Genomic DNA, 22,893 nt, shown 5'->3' with positions numbered 1-22,893 from the left:
CAACTGACAGAGCCTCTCAGCACTGAAGATTTCCTCTTGCTTGCAGCAGGGTCTCACTAACTGGTGGACTCTGAGAAAACCACTCAGATGTCCTCATCTGTAAGACAGTGTGTGAGCAGGGGTGGGCTGTGTAGCACCCAGTCATCAAACCACTGACCCTCAGGGATCAGAAGGATGATGGGTAATGGGGGCCTAGCACAATGGACCTCTTTGCCAGAATAGCTCTGCTTTTATTTATTCCATTTGGGTGATGGGATAATCAGTTGATGTATTAGCTAATCTTTTAATTAGTGCTCTGTTCTGGCTGTCATGAGAGATTCCAAAGAAGGATATTGAGTTTTGTTTTCTCCCATATTCTTGAATTCTGGCCTCCTTGCCCTAGGGGTCTGTTAACAGTGTTTGAGATTCAGGACAAAAAAAACGTCATGCACAGGAAGGACCACTGTGCCCAACCTAAGTTTTGTTTGAAGGTGGGTAGTACTGGAGGACAGAGGAGAGAGCTCAGAGTGGTCCTTCCTGGGAGAGAGGGGCTGGCAAGGGCCAGTGAGGGGTAGAGGCCTGTGTCTTGCATGCTGACATAATGGTAGTGGTGGGTGCTTGGCTGCTGTGTTTTCAGATACCAATTCTATATAGCCTTGAGAATAACGTTGGGTGGGTCTCTATGGTCAGGAATGTCTTGGTGAATCAGTCACTCTGAATAGCAGGGTCTGGGAATAGAAGAGCATTGAGGAGCACAGTCTCTTTGCAAGGTAGAAAAGGGGACGAGGGCAGAGACTTCTTCCCAGTGACCCAAGGGTTGGGTTGGAGGAGAGGGTGCTCCAATGACTGGCTATTATTGATGCTGGAGTCCTTGGCTATTATTACTATTATTATTATTTTTAAAAATATTTTATTTATTTATTCATGAGACACACAGAGAGAGAAGCAGAAACATAGGCAGAGGGAGAAGCAGGCTCTGTGTGGGGAGCCTGATGTGGGACTTGATCCCAGGATCCTGGGATCCTGGTCTAGCCCAAAGGCAGACGCTCAACCACTGAGCCACCCAGGTGTCCCACTCCTTAGCTATTATGATAAGCAAAGACGTAGTGCCAGATTTAATGTACCTTGGAAGAACATGGAATGGGAGTGGTATAGAGGGAATTCTCACTCTGCACATTTGTCCTTCAAGGTAAGAGTTCTTTTGGAGAAAAGGCAACCAAACATTTGCAACTCACTCTACTGAATGACCTCTGAGGTTCTTTCTGGGGCAGTCTATGATACTGTAGTTTTAATGATAACTTATGGCTGATAAGGGTCTCAAACTGGGGAATATCCTTTCACATCTGCCCCAGCTCTGCTCTGAGTCAGGAGGCACACCCATGGAAATTATAGAGTTTCAGCCATGGTTGGGGAGTCAAAAAGGATCCTCTTACAAATTTGGATCCCAGTTTACACAGCATAAATGATACATTGGGCATGGCAGAGCCAGATGCTTGGTTAGAGAACCTGGATCCCATCATGTCTGAACCAGCACAGATTTACCAATAACTAGAAGTGATCAGTGAATTCATATGCTAGGCCTCTTGGGCTTGCTGAGCACCCCAGCTTCGTCACCAAAGCTGTTACTCAAAGGCACAGCTTGTACACATGAGATGAGCCCCTGGTTGCACTGGGGGCTAGGCTAGGGCTCATGTAAAGGGTCCACCCACAATATAAATGCACAGATGCTTTGGAAGGGTTCCTATGCCTGGTAGTATCAGTAACAGTTCTCTGTGTTTCACTAGCCAGCAGGGCATGGTGATCATCCCCAGGAGCTGTACCACAAACTTACCAGCTTCTTCTGTTCTCTGGAACTTAAATCCAACTCAATCACTAGTTTGCTTGTGCTCAGGGGCAGATTTATATGGAACTTATAAGGCTGAGGCTCCAGGCCCTGAGAGTTGAAGAATGTTCTAAACGGAGAGAGTAATTTCTATATAAGCATTCTAGTAAATTGCTTAAGGAGATATTGGTAGAAAAGGTCTCAAAACTTGTTATTATTTATTATTCAAAGTAAATGTGCTCTTTTATACCTGATTTTATCTTAGTTATTTTTGTGTTCTTTTTCTTGCAAAGGGCACAAAAACTGCTTCAGATGTCACAAAACTCAGATCTGGCACTACATATGCTAATACACATGTGTTGGGGATATGTTTGTTACAATCAGTGACTAGATAGGAGTGTGTCCAGGATTCCTCCAAACACCCTTGTACTTTCTGCAGTTGATGCTTGGGTCTAGCCCAATCCCACTCAGAAGTGTCTTTCCAGTCCTGCGGGGGTCTCCAAGGCCCCAACCTGAACCAGCTGCTCCTGAAGCTCTTCTGTCCAGGTGCAGCCAGGCATGATTTCTCCCCACTTCCAACAGTGCTGGATATTTCTTTAAAATACAGCTCATGGGACACCTGGGTGGCTCAGTGGTTGAGCATCTGCCTTTGGCTTGGCGTATTCCCAGGACCTGGGATCGAGTCCCATATTGGGCTCCCTGCATGGATACTGTTTCTCCCTCTCTGTCTCTCATGAATAAATAAATAAAATCTTAAAAAATAAAATAAAATCCAGTTTGTGAGTTTCCATATGTCACTTTATGGTGTTTTCTCCTGTTGTTGGTCTTGAATTGAAATTCGAGTACCAGACTGTTAACATTTAACGTCATTTTGTCCTATCTCCCCAAATTAGAGTGTAGGCTCCTTGAAGCGAGGTTCTACTTTCACAAAAAAGAGCGTTGTATTCCTACAGAGCATGTTTCACACTAAACCCCTCAGCATATAGTTGGATAATAATACCTAAAATATTTCCAAAGTTTAAAAAATTTACTCTTTTATTTAATTAAAAAAGGCAGAACAGGTAGATATTTTCTCTGCTTTATATAATTGAAAACCTCAGCTGAGATACAGTTCATGCAGGACCCAGAATTAGACTATTGTTCCAAGGTAAGACAATTATAAACCACTTTAGATAGATGGTTCCATCTTATTTTAAATTTCTTGCAAAAAAATAGAGATTTCTAGCAAGCCCCTTTTCAGCTGGTCCTGTTTATCAGAAAGCCTTCTTGTCTACCTACCCAAAACCTCCTCTGCTCTGATTTAAAGTTTACTTGCATTTTCCTCACATGACTGGAGTGATCTAGTCAAAACATTCAATTCTACATCTGAGGCTAATGATGTACTATATGATGGCTAATTGAGTTTAAATAAATACAAAAAAAATTAACTATGTCAACCCACATTGCTTGAGATCCTACAATGGGTTAAAAGAAACCTGGCATCTTCTGTGACTTCCCACCGTGAGTGAGCGGGGCCTGCCTACTTTGCTAACTTTTCCTGCCCTCCTCTTCTGCTCTGCTTTAGTTACGTGGCTCTTCTTATACTTTCTAGGATGTACCAAGTGCTTCCTGCCTCAGGGCCTTGACACATGCAGCCCCTCTGCCTGCTATTCCTCTTGCTCCTTATCCTTTATGTCTCTGCTTATCTATCACTTCCTCCAAAGGGCCTTTTTGGTCACCCATCACAAAGAGGTCCCTGCTGTGCCAGACTTGATCACCACACTGTACTTATTTCCTGGACAGAATTTTTCACAGTCTGAAACAATTTTAGTAATTGCTTGCTTTAGCTGTTTATGTTTTATATTCTTCACAAATGAGTTCTATGCGGGTAGGGACTGTGTCCATTTTATTCACTGCTGCATTATCCCCAGTTCCATTTCTGCTTGTCACATGGCAGGGATTCAATAGATATATTTATCAACTGGAGGACAGAAGTATTCAATTTGTTCATCTTGGGGTAAAAGAAAGTTCAGGGCACCCTCCTTCCCCTTGTTTGGTTATAACAGGTTGCCTGAGTCTGAGAGACCCCTGATGACAGGTAGCCAGCTTTGGATCAGGTCAGTTAGCTGGTCTGGCTGTCAGGCCAGTCGGCTCCTCTCTCACTGCTCTGGCCCCAGTCTAGACACTCACTGTAGGCATTCGTCCCTCTCTGGTCCTTCTGGAAGGTCTGAGAAGGCCAGTATGGAGTTATGAGCACCAGGAGCTGCTTGTATGGCTGCAAAAATACCATATGGGAGACCCCCTACTGCAGGTCATAGTCCTCTCTTTTCCTGAGGCCTCCAAGTGTGAGCATTTGACACTCAGCAAGGCCAACAGAATGGATTTGCTGGTTTGTCATCTCAAGGGAGGTGGGGATTATTCAGGGAGATGAGTCCAGATGAGATTTTAAAAGATGCTGTTGTCTGAAGTGACAAGGAACAGCCCGTTTTAGGGCCCAGGGTCTCACTTGGGAGTCAGTGGATAAAAGAATGATTTAGTAGCTAGAGAAAGGGAAATCAGCTTCTGAGGCTTTTTCCAGCTGCTCAGCCATAATACCATCCAAGAGCTGACCTTTAGTGTGGGCGTGTGTGGCCAACCTGCTGGGACAGACCAGAAGAATCAAACCAAGAGATGTTGATGGCAAATTTAAACCCACCAAGAGTGGAGCAGCCAGGGGCACAGCCTTGCAGGAAGGACAGCCTGAGAACTGAGAGATGGAAAATAGCACTCAAATGTTTAAAATGGTGCAGAGGGCTTCTGTGGAGGCTTGACACAGAAAGCACACCAGGCCGGAATGCTGTACGGGAAGCAGGACCAGCAGTGTCTGGGGAGGTGATGGAGATGTCACTCCCACCCCAGAGAGATATGGGCAGAGACGCTGGGACCCACAGAGTGGTGGGGGTCACAAACTGGCAGATGCCTGTTTCATGCCTGTTGCATAGAAATGGCCTAATTTCAAGTCTCTGAAGATCATACTATCAGCTCCACTTCCTAGATGTGGAAACAGAGGTTGGAGAGCTTGGATGAGTTCCCTGAGGCCCTGGCTGAACCAGGCTTGGAAGCTGGGTTTTCTGACGCTGAGGTCAAGCCGGTGGTGTTCTGTGAGCTTTGCAGCACCCCTGGAGATGATACCCACCTCCCCTTTCTGGATATTCCTCCACCCCCAAATCAGATTCATCATCCTCAATTCTAATCAAATCAGGTACTGAGACACTTCAAAGGGCCCAAGCCCCTGTAGATTTTGCTCCCTTCCTCCATCGGTCCATGAAGACCAGGTGCTTCTCACCCTGGACTCATTCCCCAGGAAGCCTAGACCCTGGGATTTGGAACAGAGAAAGATGGTAACTCTGTGGTCAAGCGTTGTCTCCCAGACTATACCATCAGGGAGATGTGGAGCCTATGTTTGTAGAAAGCAGTTGATTCTAACAAAACCTCCTTCAAGTTCATTGGACTGACTTGGGTGGTATTTTTTTTTTTTTGTCCCAGAGAGGCTGTGATAGATTGCATTAATGGCCCCCACTCTTCCCACTCTCTTTATCCATGCCCTTTTCCATGTGACTTTGTGGATTTTATTTCCTTCTTTCTTGAATCTGGGACTATTCACGTGACCTACACTCACCAATAGAATAAAGTAGAAGTGACTGTAGTTTCCAGCCTGGACTTCAAGAGACCTTATTCCTGCTTGCCCTCTTGCTCTCTCACTGGCAAGAACATTACTGGGCTGGCCTTCTGGCTGATGAGAGGAGGCGGATGAGAGACCTTTGGGGCAGAGCTGCCCCAGCTAAGGGGCCCTGGCCAAGCAGCCTGGAGAGCCCCCAGCAGATCTACAGATGCCTGAGGAGGCCGCCTATCCTAGCCACTCCACACAGCCATATCATTGTTTAATTTTCTATGCCACCGGGACTTTGTGGCTGGTAAGTAGCAATCCACTGACAGTAGCTAACAGATACAGGGACACTTCAAGAGTTGGTAAAGTACCAGAACTCTGACAAACTAACTCAGCATATTATTAGAAAAAGAAAAAAAGTAAGAAAGTTGATTGACCGAAGCTTAGCTCAGGAAGGGACCTAGGGATCCTGAATTCCATTCTTCATCTTATAGGAAAAGAATTGGAGTCTCAGAGATGTGAAGTGACTTCTTCCAGGCCACACATGTGTGTGTTGAGAATAAAAGTCCGGTTTCCCAATATAGGCCTTTCTCCTTGTATAGTTCAATGGGCTGATGGCATCCCAGCATGTGGGCTAAAGTCAAAGGTAGGATATGCTCTACAATCATGCTCTTAAACTCTGAACCCTGAAGACTCTTGGCCTTGGGGGTCTGAGACTAAGTAAATGGCCTTAAGACAGGAAGCCAATCCCAGAGTGACCACTCTACCTTTCAGTAATGGTCTCCTAGCTTTAAATGGTAGCCAGGCCAAATGGATCCTGTTACCAGAAAACTGTGACATGGCCTTGGGACTGTTCAGGCAGTTGGACTACACTCTAGGCTTTGGCATTGCCCTGTCATTGGAGTCCAATAAATACTCCTTTGAATTCTGGGCACGGTATAGAACAATTGGCTCGTATCTTCCTGTGTTGCTAACTTCACCTCTTGTACATCTGTTCTCCCAGAGGTAGGCCAGGGTGCCAACCACTGACAGGCAGCTCGGTGTGAGTTTGCATGTGCATTTGTGTGTGTGTGTGTGTGTGTGTGTGTGTGTGAGTGAATGTGGGGAATGAGACTGAAGTGGGACAGTTCCATGGTGTATATACTCAGAGATCTATGAAACTCTCTTTTTCCTGGATAGAACATGATGGGTTTAACAATCATGCTTTTCAATAATTCCTCTGCTCTGGGGTCTTCCACTGGCCCTGTCTTCTTTTCATTCCCTTCTTACTGGAAGAGCATGAACTAGGTCTGTGTTGGGAGGATCAAGGTACCAGCCTAGTTCTGGGAGAAGGAACAGGCTGGAGTGGGGGGTGGGGGATCTAGGCAGCCAAACTGGAAAAGAACAAACCCTACTGAGCCTGTCTGCTTGGTTCTCTCCTGTCAGCTTAACTCTCCATCCAGGCTTCAGAGGGCCAGTGGGATTCCTGGGTCTGTTGACTAATTAGGACAGAGACTCTGAGGTCAGGCTGCTGACAGGAGACCTGGAGCCACCTCCTGAGCCCCAAGACACTTTGTGTTGTGATTCTCCAACCTGGTTGCACATTAGAATCACTTGGGAGTTTTCAAGGACCCATGCCCAGACTCCACCTCAGGCAATAGGATCAGAGTCTTTGGGGGTGAGAGCTTAAGGAAGGTAATTCTTTAATATGATTTATTTAAATCATGTTTATACAATTTCATTTTTAAATAATGGCTGTATTTAACAACAGGCTCACATAAGTCATGAAAAATGAACAATCAGCTCTCCCAAGCTTGTATAAGCCAGCTCTAGCATGCCATTTCAGTGAGCCCCAAATTTCTATTTCCAACCAGGAGCTCTTTCTCAGTCCCAAGCTTGTGTAGATAACCTCCTACTTCTCCATTTCTATGACTCACAGATATCTCAAACTTAACATATCCAAAACCAAATTCTGTATCTTTCCCCCTAACAGCGCTTTTCTGCATTGGTCCTTGTGTCACTATTCAGATCCCGAACCAGAAACCTTTGGTCATCCTTGTCATTTTTCTCGATCAGTGACACTGTTGCCCACTGCCCCATTGAATCTATCACCAAGTGTGACTCTATTCTACCTCCAAATATATCTTGAATCCATCCACTTCTCTCCATCTTCTGCGACACCTCTCTGGACCAAATTACTAGCATCCCCCCCTGGAGCTACTACAGAAGCCTCTGACGTAGTCGTCCTGATTCCAGTCTTTTTTTTCATCCAGCCACGTTCTATGGAAAGCCATAGTAAGCTTTTTCAAATGTAAGGAGAACCTGCTGTTTAAATCCCTGTGTTCTCTTCCCACTGCTCTTAGGATAAAATGCTTACTCATCACCACAGCCTATAAGCAAAGTCCGGGGAGGGCTGCCATGGGATTTGCTATTGGGCTTGAGCTACACTTGTGCCACATAGCCCTCTTGTTAGCTGCTTTTGCCACCAAGCTCCTTCCTTCTGCAGGACTTTCATATGTACTCTTTTCTTCTTTGCGGATCTCTTCTGTCCCTCCCTCTTTTTAATTGAAGCATGATTGACATACAATATTATATTAGTTTCAGGTGCACAACATAGTGATTTGTCATTTGTATACATTGCAAAATGGTCACCATAGTAAGTCTAGTTATCACCTCTCACCTTACAAAGTTAATGCAATATTATTGACTATATTCCCTATGCTGGACATTACATCCCCATGGTTTATTTATTTCATAACTGCAAGTTTGTGCTTCTTGATCCCCTCCACCCATTTTGCACTCTCCCAAACCTCCTTCTCTCTGGCAACCTCCAGTTTCTTCTCTGTATCCACGAGTCTGGATTTTATTTTGTTTCGTGCATTTTGTTTTGTAGATTCCACATCTAAGTGAAATCACGTGCTTTTTGTTTTTTCTCTATCTGACTTATTTCACTTAGCATTATACCCTCAAGTTTCATCCATGTTATTGTAAATGGCAAGATCTCATTCCTTTTTTGGCTAATACTCCATTGTGTATGTATATCACATCTTCTTTATCCATTCCTCCATGGATGGACACTTAGGTTGATTCCATATCTTGGCTATGGTAAATAATGTTGCAATATACATAGGAGTGCATATATCTTTTTTTTTTTTTTAACGTAGGCTTCACAGTCAGCATGGAACCCAATACAGGACTTGAACTCACGACCCTGAGATTAAGACCTGAGCTGGGATCAAGAGTCGGATGCTTAATGGATTAAGCAACGCAGGCACCCCACAGATACCTTTGTGATTAGTGTGTTCATTTTCTTCACACAGATACCCAGTAGTAGAATTGTTGGATCATATGATAGTTTTATTTTTATTTTTTTGAGGAACCTCTATACTGTTTACTAGAGTGGCTGTACCAATTTTCATTCCCACCAACAGTGCACAAGGGTTCCTTTTTCTTCACACCCTTGCTAATACTTGTTATTTCTTGTGTTTTGAATTTTAGCCATTCAGACAGATGAGAGGTATTATTGCATTGTGATTTTGATTTGCATTTTCCTGGTGAAGAGTGATGTTAAGCATCTTTTCATATGCCTGTTGGCCATCTGTATGTCTTCTTTGGAGAAATGTCAATTCAGATTCTCAGCTCATTTTTAATTGGCTTTTGCCATTGTTGTTGTTGTTGTTACTGAGTTGTATGAGTTCTTTATATATTTTGGATACTAACCCCTTATTAGATATGTGATTTGTAAATATCTTCTCCCATTCAGTAGGATGTCTTTTTATTTTGTTGATGGTTAACTTGCTGTGCAGAATCCTTTTAATTTGATGTAATCTGAGCAAGGCATGTTTATAAAAGTCCTCAGGTGATTCTCATATGTAGCCAGAGTTGGATCCACTGCTTCCAGATGGATCTATAAGAGCCACCTGTAGGTACTTTGACCAAATGCTGTTTGGAAGCATATGTTGGTGAGGCAGTTCTGTGGGTTAAGACAGTGCCTGCAGTAGGCTAAATCATGGCACCCAAAGATATCAGATTCTAATTCCTGAAACTTACAAATATTCTCTTATTTAGAAAAAGTGTCTTTGCAGGTATGATGAAGTTAAGAATCTTAAAATGGGGAGATTATCCTGGATATTTTGAGTGAGCCCTACGTAAATCACAAATATCCTTATAAAGGGGGCAGAGGGGGATCCCTGGGTGGCTGGGATCCCTGGGTGGCGCAGTGGTTTGGCGCTTGCCTTTGGCCCGGGGCGCGATCCTGGAGACCCGGGATCGAATCCCACATCAGGCTCCCGGTGCATGGAGCCTGCTTCTCCCTCTGCCTATGTCTCTGCCTCTCTCTCTCTCTCTCTGTGACTATCATAAATAAATAAAAATTTTTAAAAAAAAAATAAAGGGGGCAGAGGGAGATTATGCAGACACAGAGGAGAAAGTGATGGGAAGATGGAGCAGAGAGACTTGAAGATGCTAGCCTTGATGACCACAAGCCAAGGGATGCTGGCAGCCACCAAAACCCAGAAGAAGCAAGGAACAGATTTTCTCTAGAGCCTCCACAGAGAACACAGCCTTGCCAATGCCTTGATTTTGGCCCCATGAAGCTGATTTCTGACTTCTGGCCTCTAGAGTGGTGAGAGAATAAATGTGTGTTGTTTTAGGTTAATGGTGCTTTGATACAGCAGCCACAGGAAACTAATACATTGCCTACCTGGAAAGGCAAGCTTTCCTTTTAAGCTGTCAAGTCAGCATTATGCTTTATGGATAACATCCCCTAGCTCAATATATAACTCACATGAATATATAACTCAATTGATCAACCAACTGGCCAACTACTATTAATGAGGGGACCAGCCCCATACTAAATAAAATGGCAATTATAAAGCAGGATGGGCAGCAGCATAGAGCACAGATGGGACTGGAGTTGAGTCAGCAGACAGCGCTGGCATCCCTTGTGGTTTTCTAACTACCAGTCACAGGATAATCAGAGGAACTAGATAGAGACCAGGAAGAGCTTATCTGGGAAAGGAGAGGGGGCTAGGGTAAAAGAGGGTAGAATTCCTGGAAAGGATAGAATAGTTTGAAGATAGGATTATATCAAGGATTTTGTGGAAACAAGTACACAGACAAGCTTGGCTAGAGCCAAGGCTTGAAGCATGAAGGTTGTTCTCAAACCTTAGTGTGCTGAATTGCTGAATTATTGAGGGGCATTGTCTAGGAATCTCTACTTAATACAAACTCCCTGAGTTATTTTCATTTAGATGATTTGCTGATTACATTTTTAGAAACACTGAGTTCAAGTCATAGATAGAGATAGAAAGTTGAAAAAATTGGTTAGAGTTAGGCTTACTGACTCTTCAGAATTAGCAAAACTTTAAACATTATTTAACTGTGCAGCATCTCTTTTATAGCTATGCCATATCTGAAATTATTTCTATCAAAGTAATGTACATATATGAATCTAAGAGTTAAAGACACTGCAAGGATTAAAATGCAAATCATCAGTCCCCATTCTACCTCTTCCTGTTTCAGATTCCTGGAGGCAACTTCTTTCAACTCTTATGGCTATTTATTCTGGTGTTTAGCTTCCATATTTCCAAATGACATGTGCAGACTGCTCCTTCTTTATTTTTCAGTTTGAGGCAATATCTGTTGACTTTCCACTAAGATTAATGATTAGCTTTTCCATCCATTTCCCTGACCCTTTCAACAGATCCAATTCTCTCCCTCCATCTTCTCCCAATTGCTATCTTACAATGTTTGGTTAAGTAAAAATCAGTGTGCTGATTTCTAGGCAAAATTATTTCTAGCCAAGCCATATGGTGATTATGACTGTATTTGCTTCATTACATAACTTAGATGTCTCTTGGAATAATAAACTGCTTAGTTTTAGTTTTCCAGGTACCTGTGGTAGAAACAGCCAGCGTATGCCCCAGCATCCTTTCTCCCCTTGTTCTGGAGTAAGAGAGTTTGTAGGTGTACATTGAGCCATCCAGCTACAGTTCCTAGCCTCCCTTGTAGCTGGGTATGTTCACTGTGGCTAAGTTTTGCCAATAGGAAGTGAGCAGATATGGCAACATCTGGGTCATGCCCTTAAAGGTAGGAGTATACCTTCCTCTTTCTCTTTCCTCCATTCACTTGCAGAAATGCAGATGTGATGGCAGGAGCAAGATCAGCCAATTAAGACTCTTGGGTAGAAGTCACATGTCAAGGAGTGAAGGACAATTGGAGATTGAAGATAATTACATTACCATAAGAAAGAAATAGGCTGTCATCTTATTTGAGTTTCTGCCCCACTGGGTCTCTTTGGGGCCTGTGTTAATAGCTGCTATAATGTCTAGGGGCAGATTTTCCATGAAGCTAGTGGAGTTCAAGCTTCAAGGTTTCTTATTTGCGTGGGTCTCTTTCAAATGCCCTGATAGAGACTCCAGACATTTTTTATTTGTGGTTTTTCTATTCTTTTCATTAAAGAAGTCTCCTTACCCCCAATTATATAAACTTCAGTCCCCTACTCCCCAAAGTGGATCCTATCTCTCTCTGTACCGAAAGTAGGAACTGCTAGCTCTCCACCAAAATCCATTCTCCCCTCTTCTTTGGGTCTCAGTTAGACTACCTTTCCCAGTCTATCTTCCTATTAAGTAGGGTCCTAGGAGTGGCAGTGATATGGAGCCAGGCTGGCTCCAGGCCTGGCTCGTAAAAACCTCCTCCAGTCTCCTCCATGCTCCTTTCACCCCCTATTCTGGCTAACTGGGAAGGTGACAATGAGGGTGTCCTTCGGAGGCATGTCTTGAAGATGGCAGAGCATCCATTAACCAGGCCACTGATGATTGCATGGCAAGAACTATTCAACCAACTTCAATGCCTGACCAGGACTGTTACACCAAAAATAAATAAGCTTTTCTTTAAATCACTGAGTTTTTGGAGACATATTTATTTTTATAGATCAGCTTACCCTAATATAGTACCTATCATTAATCAGTTCCCACTCTACAAACCTCTAAATCTTATTGCAGTACAGTGAATCATATTGTGAAATCTATCATTCCATCTAATTATTTCTTTTGGAAAGTTTTCTAGAGATTGCTGAATATCTTCTCTAATCAGCTTTCTTGCTAGTTCTACTGTGTAGCTATTAACATTTATCATCATTTTAGGGAATGTATTCCTTTGCTTCCTTCTTGTGTTGGAGCCTATTTTCTGGATCCCATGTCTTTTTTTTTTTCTTATTTATTCTTTCTTTTTGGTGTGACATATCTTCTAGTAGTTTCATAAAAAAGAATGCATGAGGGATAAAATTGCAGAAGTTTTGAATGCCTGATTTGTATTCTTGTTTTATATCTAGTGTTTCTTCTTAATTTATAGTTTGGTTGAGTATAGCATTCTAAGTTAATAGTTTTACTTTCCAGATTTTTAAGGCATTGCTCTATTATCTTCTCAAGTTGTTGCATACAAGTTCAGTACTACTCTTACTTCTTTTTTTAGTATGTGATCTAATTTTCCCTCTGAAAGATTTCAGAATACTGTCTTTGTCTCCAATGTTCTTATGTTTAAATGATATGCCTTGATTTGGGTTATTTTTCATACCTTCAGATAAGCATACAGTGGGCTATTTTAAGTTAGAAATTTAAGCCTTTCAGTTCTGGGAAAGTTTTGTTTTGATAATTTTTTTCCCTGTTCTCTCTTTCTGGAAGTTCCTATTATTCAGATTTTTGCCCTTTTGGAATGATCTGATTTTTTCTGGAAGATTTTCTCAACATTAACTTCTAGCATTTCTGCTGAAATTTTTACTCCTGGATTGTATTTTAATTTCCAAAAGTTCTTTCTTTTTCCTAAATCAATAAATCAATCTTACTTCCCCCCCACTGTATAATCTTGTTTCATGAATGCAATATCTTTATTTCCCTGAGGACACAATTATAGCTTTTAAAAAATGTTTTCTTCTGCTTCTTTCAGCATCTCTTTTAACTCTGAATACCTTTTTAAATTCTTGTTTGTTTTGGATTTTCTCTGCCATGTTTAAGGATTTATTCAAATGTCTTGCAATTTTTGGCTAACTTTTCATATATAGGAGAGAGGTACTAAATCTTTTTGGAACTTCTGAGAGATTTGTTGATTAGTAGGCCTCCCTATTGCCAATTTCCTTACAGACCCCCAGATATCAGTATCTCTAGGACTTTACCATGACTCAGTTTCCTTATAAAGAAAACATTATCTCTTGCCTTGTAAACCCATAAGACTGGCTGCTTAGAAGGGAAAGGGGCCTGTGGTGGACATGGGCCTCCATCTTCAAAGAAGGCCTTGTTGGATCAGCTTCTGGGAGTGTGGTTAGTAGGTATTCTTCAGCTGTCATTTCCTTCATGAGTAGTCTCAACTGCAGAGAGACTTTCCAGATTGTCTTTCCAGGAGTGGATTATATCTAATAATTAATCAGTTATTACATTGATTAAGTTGATCAATTATTTAAAAATGCTGGGGCTTGGCTTTTTTTTTCTCCACTGTGGGATAACTTTGTTGGAGCTTTTCAGCCTTAGAGCTCCCTGTGGAGTTGACTGAGACTGTCAAGCTATTTTTCCCTCTGCCCCATCCCTTTCCCTTCCATTGGTAGGAGTAGTAATCCCTAATAATGTTCCTAAACAGTAAACTCTTTCTTACACAGTCTGCTTTCTTGATGACCCAACTTGCAATAGCTTCTTAAGGAGCATTCCATAAAAGCATGTACTAAGAGGGAATTTTGGAGCTGTATCATTCACCTCCTATTTGACAATGAGGATCCCATCATTGGTTTTAGGTAGGCACAGAGGGTCCCTAGTGCAATTCCAGTGGTTAACTTTCATCAGTGGTGAATTGGATGGTGTACCAGTAGAAGAAAATGTACTAGCTGGTGCTATACATCAGGTGTTTGAAAAATATGAGGGAAATAATGCTATAAACACAACTGGATTGTGTATTAGTTTTCTACTGCTGCTGTTACAAATTACCCCAATCTTGGTGGCTTGTACAATTCAAATTTATTATCTTATAATTCTATGGGTCAGAAATGAGACACAGGTCTCAACTGACCTACGTTTAAGTTGGTAGGACTGCATTTCCTTCTGAAGGCTCTAGGGAAATATCTGCTTCCTTGCTTTGTTTGTTTGTTTGTTTTGTTTTGCTTCCTTGCTTTTTATAGCTCTTAGTAATTGACTATATTCCTTGCCTCATAGTTTCTTCAGTGTACCTCTAGAGTCAGTAATGGTACATGGAGTCCTTCTCATTCTGCCATCTCTAGTTTTCTGCAGCTTGAAAAGATTCTCTGCTTTTAAGGACTCAGATTGGGTTCACCTAGGTAATCTAGGATAACCCTAGATGGCTTTAGGGGAGCCATCTCAAGGTCCTTAATCTTATTCACATTTGTAAAGACCTTTTTGCCATGTAAGGTCACATATTCGTGAGTTCTGAGGATTAGGACATAGAAATCTTTGAGGGGGGTGGACATTGTTGTGCTTCCACAGATGGCTATTGGTAAGCTCTGTGAAGTGTTAGAAAAAGAAAACAAGAGACCAAGAGCAGTTAACATCCAATTCAAACCATGTGAAAGCCTCCTTGTTTCATATAAAGAAGCTTTCATCCTACAGAGGAAGCACAGAGAAAGTGGAGGCTAAGGCCCAGTACTTAATGGTCAGAGTGTCTGATCTCCAAAGAAGGCTAAATTCCCAAACATTGCAGATCCACTTTGCCAAGGTCAGGACCCTGGCTTGGAAAGGATAGGACCCTGACATATGGATATCTGGGTCAATATCCCCCAACTCAACTTCGTAGATTTCTTTGAACTCTCTGAGCCTGTGGAATATGGCCACCATCCCTGTTAAAAGCTAGCACTCCCATCCTTGCTTGAAGACGATACAAAGGCCTCTTCCCTTCAGGACAGAATGTGTTCCCTCTCCCTCAGGATCTGTCCCTGTTTCCTCCTAGCCATTGGGCCTATAACTAGAGTTAAGTCACAAAACAACCCAGTCAGGGACATGCTAACTTGAAAGGGAGAGGAAAGGGACTATCTCCCAAATCAAGCCAGCATGTACTGGAAGGAGTCAGAGGAGTACACTAGACTAGATTCTGAGAGTGCTTAATTATGAATGCCAGAATGTAAGATTGAATAGGGAAAAACACTGATTTGGAAATGCTCATAGGACATATAATTTAATCAGATGGTATAAACTTCTGCTGTAATGGCTTTTAGAAGCATACAAAACTGATGGCCTACCTTCATGAGGTCAAAATGCCAGCATTGTCATCATAAATGGTAGAGAAGGAATTTAAAGACTCAGGTATGCAGACATGCTGAATGTATATACCAAGCGAGGCTGGAAAACCAATTAGATAAAGATATACTATTTAAAGAATGCAGAGACAGAGAGGCAACAACATCACTGTTTGATTCTATGATTCACTTCTATGGGCCAGAGCTAGTGGTAGGGGACACCATTACAGAACTAGGCTCATTGATGGCAGAGGAAATAGGACTCCAGCACAGCAGAGGTCAAAAGCAGTCCCTAACCTTCAGAAGCTATTTATGGATGCAATAATTGTAATGTCATTATTGTGGATACAATTATTATAGTGAGCAGCAAGTTCAGAGTGATAGCCAAGGAGACCTGACCCTCAAAGAGTTGTGGAGGTGGTTAATGGAGCACTGTATCTGTAGGAGCAAAATATATGAGCAGCAAACAAGGATACTACTCAACCTGTGTCAGCCAAAGAAACTAAGGATAAATGATCTGGATAGTTACCCCACAAAAAATAAGAGTTCCTTACTTGGTTCCTAGATCTGAGCTAGTTTTCAGACACAGGGCCCATTGATTGAAGGAGAGGCCATGTTCCCAGGAAGAAGGATCCTGTAACACCTCTACAAGTATTTGTAGTAATGATTTTACTACTCCTTTTCTCCAAAAAGATCTATAATGATTTACTCTCATAGGTATACCCTGAGGAAAGGAAAATACCCAAATATTTTATGGATAGTTAAACATAGAGTTTGAGTTGACACTGATACTCAGATACCTGAAATATCACCAAGGTCCCCTGGTTAAGGTAGGCATAAAAAGACCACCTAGTAAATCAAGTTCTGGCCAAGGTCCAGATCTCAGTGCTTCTGCTGAGTCTTATGGACCAACCTGTGGTCATTTTTCCAGTCCCAAAATGTCTAATTGGGATGGATATAGTTCATTGTAAGGTGGAAATGATACATCAGATAGAATATGACTAGAACTAGATGACACATGCAAGCTGCATAAACAGGTAGTTCAGATCTCACATTATCTACCATAATTTCAACAGGATCCCTCTCTTGGCTCACACTTATAGCCCTATGGGAGAATCCTTTATGACTAGCTGACAGAGAAGGAAAAGCTCAATGTTTGATTATAGATGTGTGAGTTTAGTGTGAACTTAAGCCAAATATGTGCAGTAGCTGTACTACAGCCTCCCTCAGGGATAGCCTGGAAAGACAGAAGTGAGGGAAAACCTCCCAATGGATGGAGCTCCAAGTGTTACATTTGACCATCCACTCTGTGTAGAAAGAGAGGTAGCTCCAGGATATATATGGACTTATAGGTAGTGACGAATAATCTGACCAACTGATCAGTGACCTAAAAGGAGAAAGACTGGAATCCTGGGAATAAGGATATCTGGGGTACAGGCATATTGATGGGTATGTGGAACATGTAAAAACTATAAATATCTTTGTGTCATATGTTAACACCCATCAGAGTGCATCTACGATGCGAGAGACACCAAACAAGTAGATAAAATGACCCAGACAGTTGATGTTAGGTCAGCTCTTGTCATGAGCCACTACACTGCTGGTATGATGAGAGTAAGAAGTGGCTGTGGTGGCAGATACTGAGGTGGGCTTCCATTTGCTAAGGTTAATCTAGCTGCTACTGCTACCAAATGTCCAACTTTACAGCAAGAGAAACCAGTGATTGCTTAACTTGGTACCATTCTTCCAAGTAGCAAGTTGACTACATTGAGTCTCTTTTACCCTGGAAGGACCAGCAATTTGTTCTGACATGAATAGATACTCATTCCAAGCATACGTTTGCTTTTCCTGCCAATGCCACTATCTGAGGATGTACCCAAATCTCACATAAAGTTACATCAGATCAGAATATTCACTTTACAGAAAGGGAGATACAGGAGTATATCCATCAACATGGAATATATTGGTCATATCACATCCTGAACAAGCTAGAAGCCAATGGGATGGTAGAGCTTTGGGGTGGCCTACTGAAGAAACAGCTGAAGCTCCAGCTTAGAGGTGGTATTTTTGTTTTTGCTTTAAAGATTTTATATATTCATGAGAAACACCCAGAGAGTGGCAGAGACATAGGCAGAGGGAGAAGCAGGCTTCCTGGGAGGAACCTGATGCGGGACTCGATCCTGGATCCCAGGATCACGCCCTGAGCCAAAAGCAGATGTTCAACCACTGAGCCACCCAGGTGTCCCTCACAGGTGATATTTTTGAATATGAGGTGTCATACTCTAGGATACAACATACACCTAGAATCAAAGACCTTTATGGTGCTATATCTCAAATTGGAAGAATTCATGGGTTCAGGGACCAAGGAGGATGCAGGAATGGCCCTGCTTATGATCACTCACAATGGTCCACACAAAAATGTGTGCTTTCTGTGCATGCAACGCTGGGTTTTGCAAGGCTATAGGTCTCCCTCTCCAAGTGGGAGCACTTCCACCAGGGGACTCAGCAAGAAATGCCTTGAATCACAACTTCAGCTGCCACTTGGCACTTCAGGCTTCTCATGTCCAGGGATCAGCAGGTAATAAGTCACCATATTGACAGGGATTATTGACTCTGATCACTTGGGGAGGTAGAGCTGCTATTACACAATGGATACAGGGAGCAGTGATGCCTTGGGCATCTTTAGTATTCCCTTCCTTAACTGTGATGGTAAATGGACAAGTACAGCAACCCTAAGAATAAGGTTATAAGGCTCAGATCCTCAGACCTGAGGGTCCAAGTTATGCCAGTAGCATGAAACCAGCAAAGGTGCTAACTGCAGATGAAGGAACATCTCAACATCCACAACAGACAGTGGTGGAAGGAGACAATGCATAGAGGTTGAGGCCCTGAAAGCAGCTGCAGCAGTGGAGCTGTAATTTGTTCCATTCATTTTCCTTCTGAACTGTAATTTGTCTCATTAGCCTTCCTTTTGTAAGTCTCCCCCAGGAAGAGAAGCCCATGAGAACTGTGGCAAATATAGCAGCACTTTCCAACAATGTACTTCCCTGAAGTGCTCCCTGAATTCTGGTGACATGTGTGGGGATCTCAAAATGAGTTAAAACAGAGAGAGCTTTATCATTTCATTATCTTAGATACAGCTACTTCTTGGAATTTCATGTAACATGTAGAGGGCATGTGCTTCTTGTTAATGCTATCCGTGATGGTCAGTTTTATGTGTCACCTTGACTAGGCTAAGGGAGGGCCAGAGAGCTGGGTATGTCTGGAGAGTGTTTCTGGAAGAGATTAGTTCTTGAATCCATAGACCAAGTAAAGAAGATTGCTCTCACCCATGTGGGTGGGTGTCCTCGAATCTTTTGAGGACCTGAGTAGAACAAAAAGGTGGAGGAAGGGTAAATTTGCTCTCTGCTCCAGCATCCATCTTCTCTTGCCCTCAGGCAGCAGTGCTTCCGGTTCTTGGGCCTTTGGACTCAGAATGGGACTTACATCATTGTCTCCTCTGTCTCAGCCTTTAGGTTTGGACGTGAACTGCCCTGTGGCTTTCCTGGGCTTCCAGCCTCCAGACAGCAGATCGTGGGATTTCTCACCTCCACAATGGTGTGAGCCAATTCCTTATAATAAATATTTCTTTCTCTCTCTCTCTCTCCTATTGGTTCTGCTTCTCTGGAGAACGCTGACTAATACATTATCCATCCCCCATTTCAATTTCAACTCCTACCCCTTCCACTCAGACATACAAAGAGCTCAACCAGTTTCAAACAATCAACCAGTCAATAGGTATTTCATGAACAACTTTGCTCAGTTCCGTACCTTGCTTTAAGGAACATACCACAACAGTGTACTTCCACCCTGACCCTCACCACTAGATTGCAACTTCCATGGGATCATGGACTGTGCCTAGCACCCCTGGTCATGAGATCACAGCCTGGTACTTTCTAGGTGCTGTATACATTATTTATTAAATAAATGAAGGGAATTTATTTTTAAATAAATAAATGGCCTTCAAGAAGTCCACTGCCTAGTGCAGGGTGGAGCTGGGGGAAGACAGGAGGCTTAAATCTGGGAAGCAATGATTAAGCCCCATAAAAACTTCTGGGTATAATTAGCTGCAAAATGAGCACTGTGACACTGACAGTTGCTATTTTATGAGGTTGGAGGTATATGAGGCTGGAGAAGGAAAGACTTAATAAAGAAAATGGGACTTCTTCTAGGCCTTTAAAGTACATAATGTCCACACAACTGAGAACATTTGGGACTCAAGGGGACTTATTCATTCATTCACCAAAGAAGTACCAGGTATTTACTTGGTGCTTGGGATGTTGCAGTGAACAGAAGAAATAAAAACAATCACTGTCCTCGGGGAGCTTCCATTCTTGTGGCAAGAGACAATAAATGAGTGAACTTGTGGTACATTAGCAAGTGCAGGGACCTTTGGGGAAGAGTAAAGCAAAGAAGAATGCTACAGAGGGCCAGCAGGGTGGAGTGGGTGCAAGGACCAACTTCCAGGAACTGAGATAGGGAGCTATGCAGATCTTTGGTGAAGAGCATGCAGGCAGAAGGAACAGCAGGTTCAAGTGCTCTGAGGGGTGTGTATGCCTGGTCTATGTGGCTGGCTTAGAGTGGGTTCAAACTTTTAGTCTGAGTGAGAGGGGAAGTATGGAGGGTATATTCGTTTTCTCTGCTGTGTAACAAATCACCACAAACTTAGTGGGTTAAAATAGCATCCATTTATTATCACATCATTTCCAAGGGTCATGATTCTGGCATGTTTTCAGCAAGTCCTTCACTCAGGGTCTTAGTAGGTTGAATCAAGTTACCAGTGGGAGTTGCAGTCTCATCTGAGCTTTGGGATTCCTTTCTAAGGTCACTGACTGTTGGCAGAATTCAGTTCCTTGTTGTAGTAGGACTGAGATCCCCACTTTCTTTTTTTTTTATAAATATTTTATTTATTTATTTATTCATGAGAGACAGAGAGGCAGAGACAGAGGGAGAAGCAGGCTCTATGCAGGGAGCCCAACGTGGGACTTGATCCCAGGACCATGGGATCACGCCCTGGGCTGAAGGCAGATGCTCAATCGCTGAGCCACCCAGGCATCCCGGATCCCCACTTTCTTGACACCTATTAGCTTTGAGCCATTCTTAGCTCCCAAAGGCCACTTGCAACCACTTCCCTACCACGTTGCCCTCATTACAGTATAGCTACTTTTGAGGGCATCTCTGCTGTTTGACTCCTCTGTCTCTGACTTCTAGACCTTCTTTTAAAGGTTGTTCACCTGATTAAACCAGGCCCACCCACACCAGGAGGAGGAATCTTGGGGACCGTTTTAGAATTCTGCCTCCCCCAGAAGGCTTGAGCAGAAGAAAGGCTTGGTCTGACTTACATTTAAGCAATATTGCACTGGTGCTGCATTGAGAATAGACTGGGGCGAGCATAAATAGAAACAGGGTGACTAGTCAGGAGGCCATAATCAGGTACTGGAATGCAGAGGGCTGAGAGTGTATTGAGGCTGTTGTATGGGCAGGGAATGTCTGGAAGCCTGGCAGGGGAATCTAGACTATATCTTGGTGGTAGAAGGTGCTCTGATAGCATTCTGAACAGGGCAGAAGAGTAACTTTAGGTTCACCCATGGGTAATTGCTCAGACGCTCCTTTGCCTAATCCTGTAAAAGGATCTGCCTGGTAAAAGCACACTGGTCACCAACAGGCAAGAGGTGAAGTAGAGGTTAAGTCAGGGTGCCTGGGTTTGCTGAGGATACTGCAGTCAGGTGTGGCAGGTCCCACGCCTGAGATCCCTCAGAAATCTTCAATCTCTGACTCAGGCCAGTATCTCCATTCCCCTCTTGTCTTAGGACCTCCCATTACCCTTTCTTTCCTCTTGTCAAGGAAAATGTGGCATAGGATCCCACAAGATGGGAGGCAGAAGCAGTCTGAGAAGCATGGCAGGGATGTGCCTGTGAAAATCTTCTAGTCTGAGACTTGTCACTTTTCCATAAGGGAGAAAGAAAGAGAATGAGGAAGCCTGTTTGAAACAAGATTGGTGAGGGCTAATGTGGAACTCGATGTGAAAAATCTAGCCTAGAGCCTGGCACAGAGCAGGCCCTCAATCCAGTGATGTTTACTGAGGGCTTGCTCCGAGGGCCAGGTGACTAACATTGCATTCTTGCCTCAAGGAGTTCAGTTTTGTTGAACACAAGTTTCCAAATGGCCTGTGTGCAGCAAACAAACACGTGTGCGTGTGCGTGTGTGTGTGAGTGTGGCTTCTGAAGTCGGGGTTGTCTGGGTTGAGATCCTGACTCTAGCACTTAATTGCATGATGTTATGCAAATCACTGACCCTTTTGTGCCTTGCCCCCTTTTGTAAATGAGGTTATAATAATAGTGCCTGCCTCAGAGAATTGGGATAAGGGTTGCATTAATGATATGAATTAACATTTGTAAAGTGTTTAGAACAGCACCTGGAATATAGGTATGCTACAGAAGTGCTTGATACATAAAACGTGTGAACCTTGAAATCTCAAATGATGTCTCCTCATCTTGCGACATTCTTTCTCATTCTTGGAACTGCCTTGCACTGGGAGTGAATGGAGCTGAAGGGCTCCCACCTTTTGCATGAACGAAGGAGAGAGTGTTCCCAGGCAAGCCTTTCTGAGAGGATATTAGTGGTTACCTGAGCTAGGCCCAGAGCCGGGCTGCCTGGGGGGCCAGCTGTCATCTCCAAACTCCACCCCAGACCACTAAAGCCCCGTTTCTGGGGACAGGAACTGGGAATGAGCTTTCAAAATGTCCTTGGGGGATTTTGTTTTTTTATTTTTATTTTTTAAAAAGATTTATTTATTTGAGAGAGAGCCCATGAGTGCAAGTGAGGGGAGGGGCAGAGGGAGAGAATCCCAGACTCCCTGCTAAGCAGGGAAACCTTGTTGGGGGGCTCAATCTCACAATCCATGAGATCATGACCTGAACTGAAACCAAGAGTTGGAGGATTAATTGGGTGCCCGAAATGTCCTTGGGAGATTTTAATATCTAACAAGCTATCTTACTGATAGTATTGATTTGTCTTTTCTGCTTGTGTCTAATTTCACTTTTGTCTGTGGAGAGTGAGTGTGCGTATGTGTGTGAGGCAATTCTTTGTCATCCATCTGCTCTGACAGAGTTTTGGTAACAACTGGTTTGGATATGGGCTTTGGTACCAAAGCTCATTCCATTGTCAGGTTGGTGACTAAAGCTCATTATTTATTTCTGTGCTGTTGTTAGGACGTATAGA

The 22,893-nt window shown here is 43.0% G+C and overlaps 1 long non-coding RNA gene across 1 annotated transcript in view; it reads left to right on the top strand.

Annotated features, from left to right (window-relative positions):
- LOC121475182 overlaps positions 1 to 19,242 on the top strand; it is a 28,906-nt gene extending 9,664 nt beyond the window's left edge. Inside the window, exon 3 of the long non-coding RNA XR_005983675.1 lies at positions 19,142 to 19,242. This is a non-coding gene — a long non-coding RNA (uncharacterized LOC121475182). The remainder of the gene's footprint in view (positions 1 to 19,141) is intronic.
- Positions 19,243 to 22,893: the final 3,651 nt, after the last annotated feature.

Source organism: Vulpes lagopus, chromosome 1 (assembly GCF_018345385.1).
Source record: "Vulpes lagopus strain Blue_001 chromosome 1, ASM1834538v1, whole genome shotgun sequence".
NCBI lineage: Eukaryota > Metazoa > Chordata > Mammalia > Carnivora > Canidae > Vulpes > Vulpes lagopus.
Note: the sequence above shows the minus strand (reverse complement) of the source record. Positions and strands in the feature narration are given on the sequence as shown.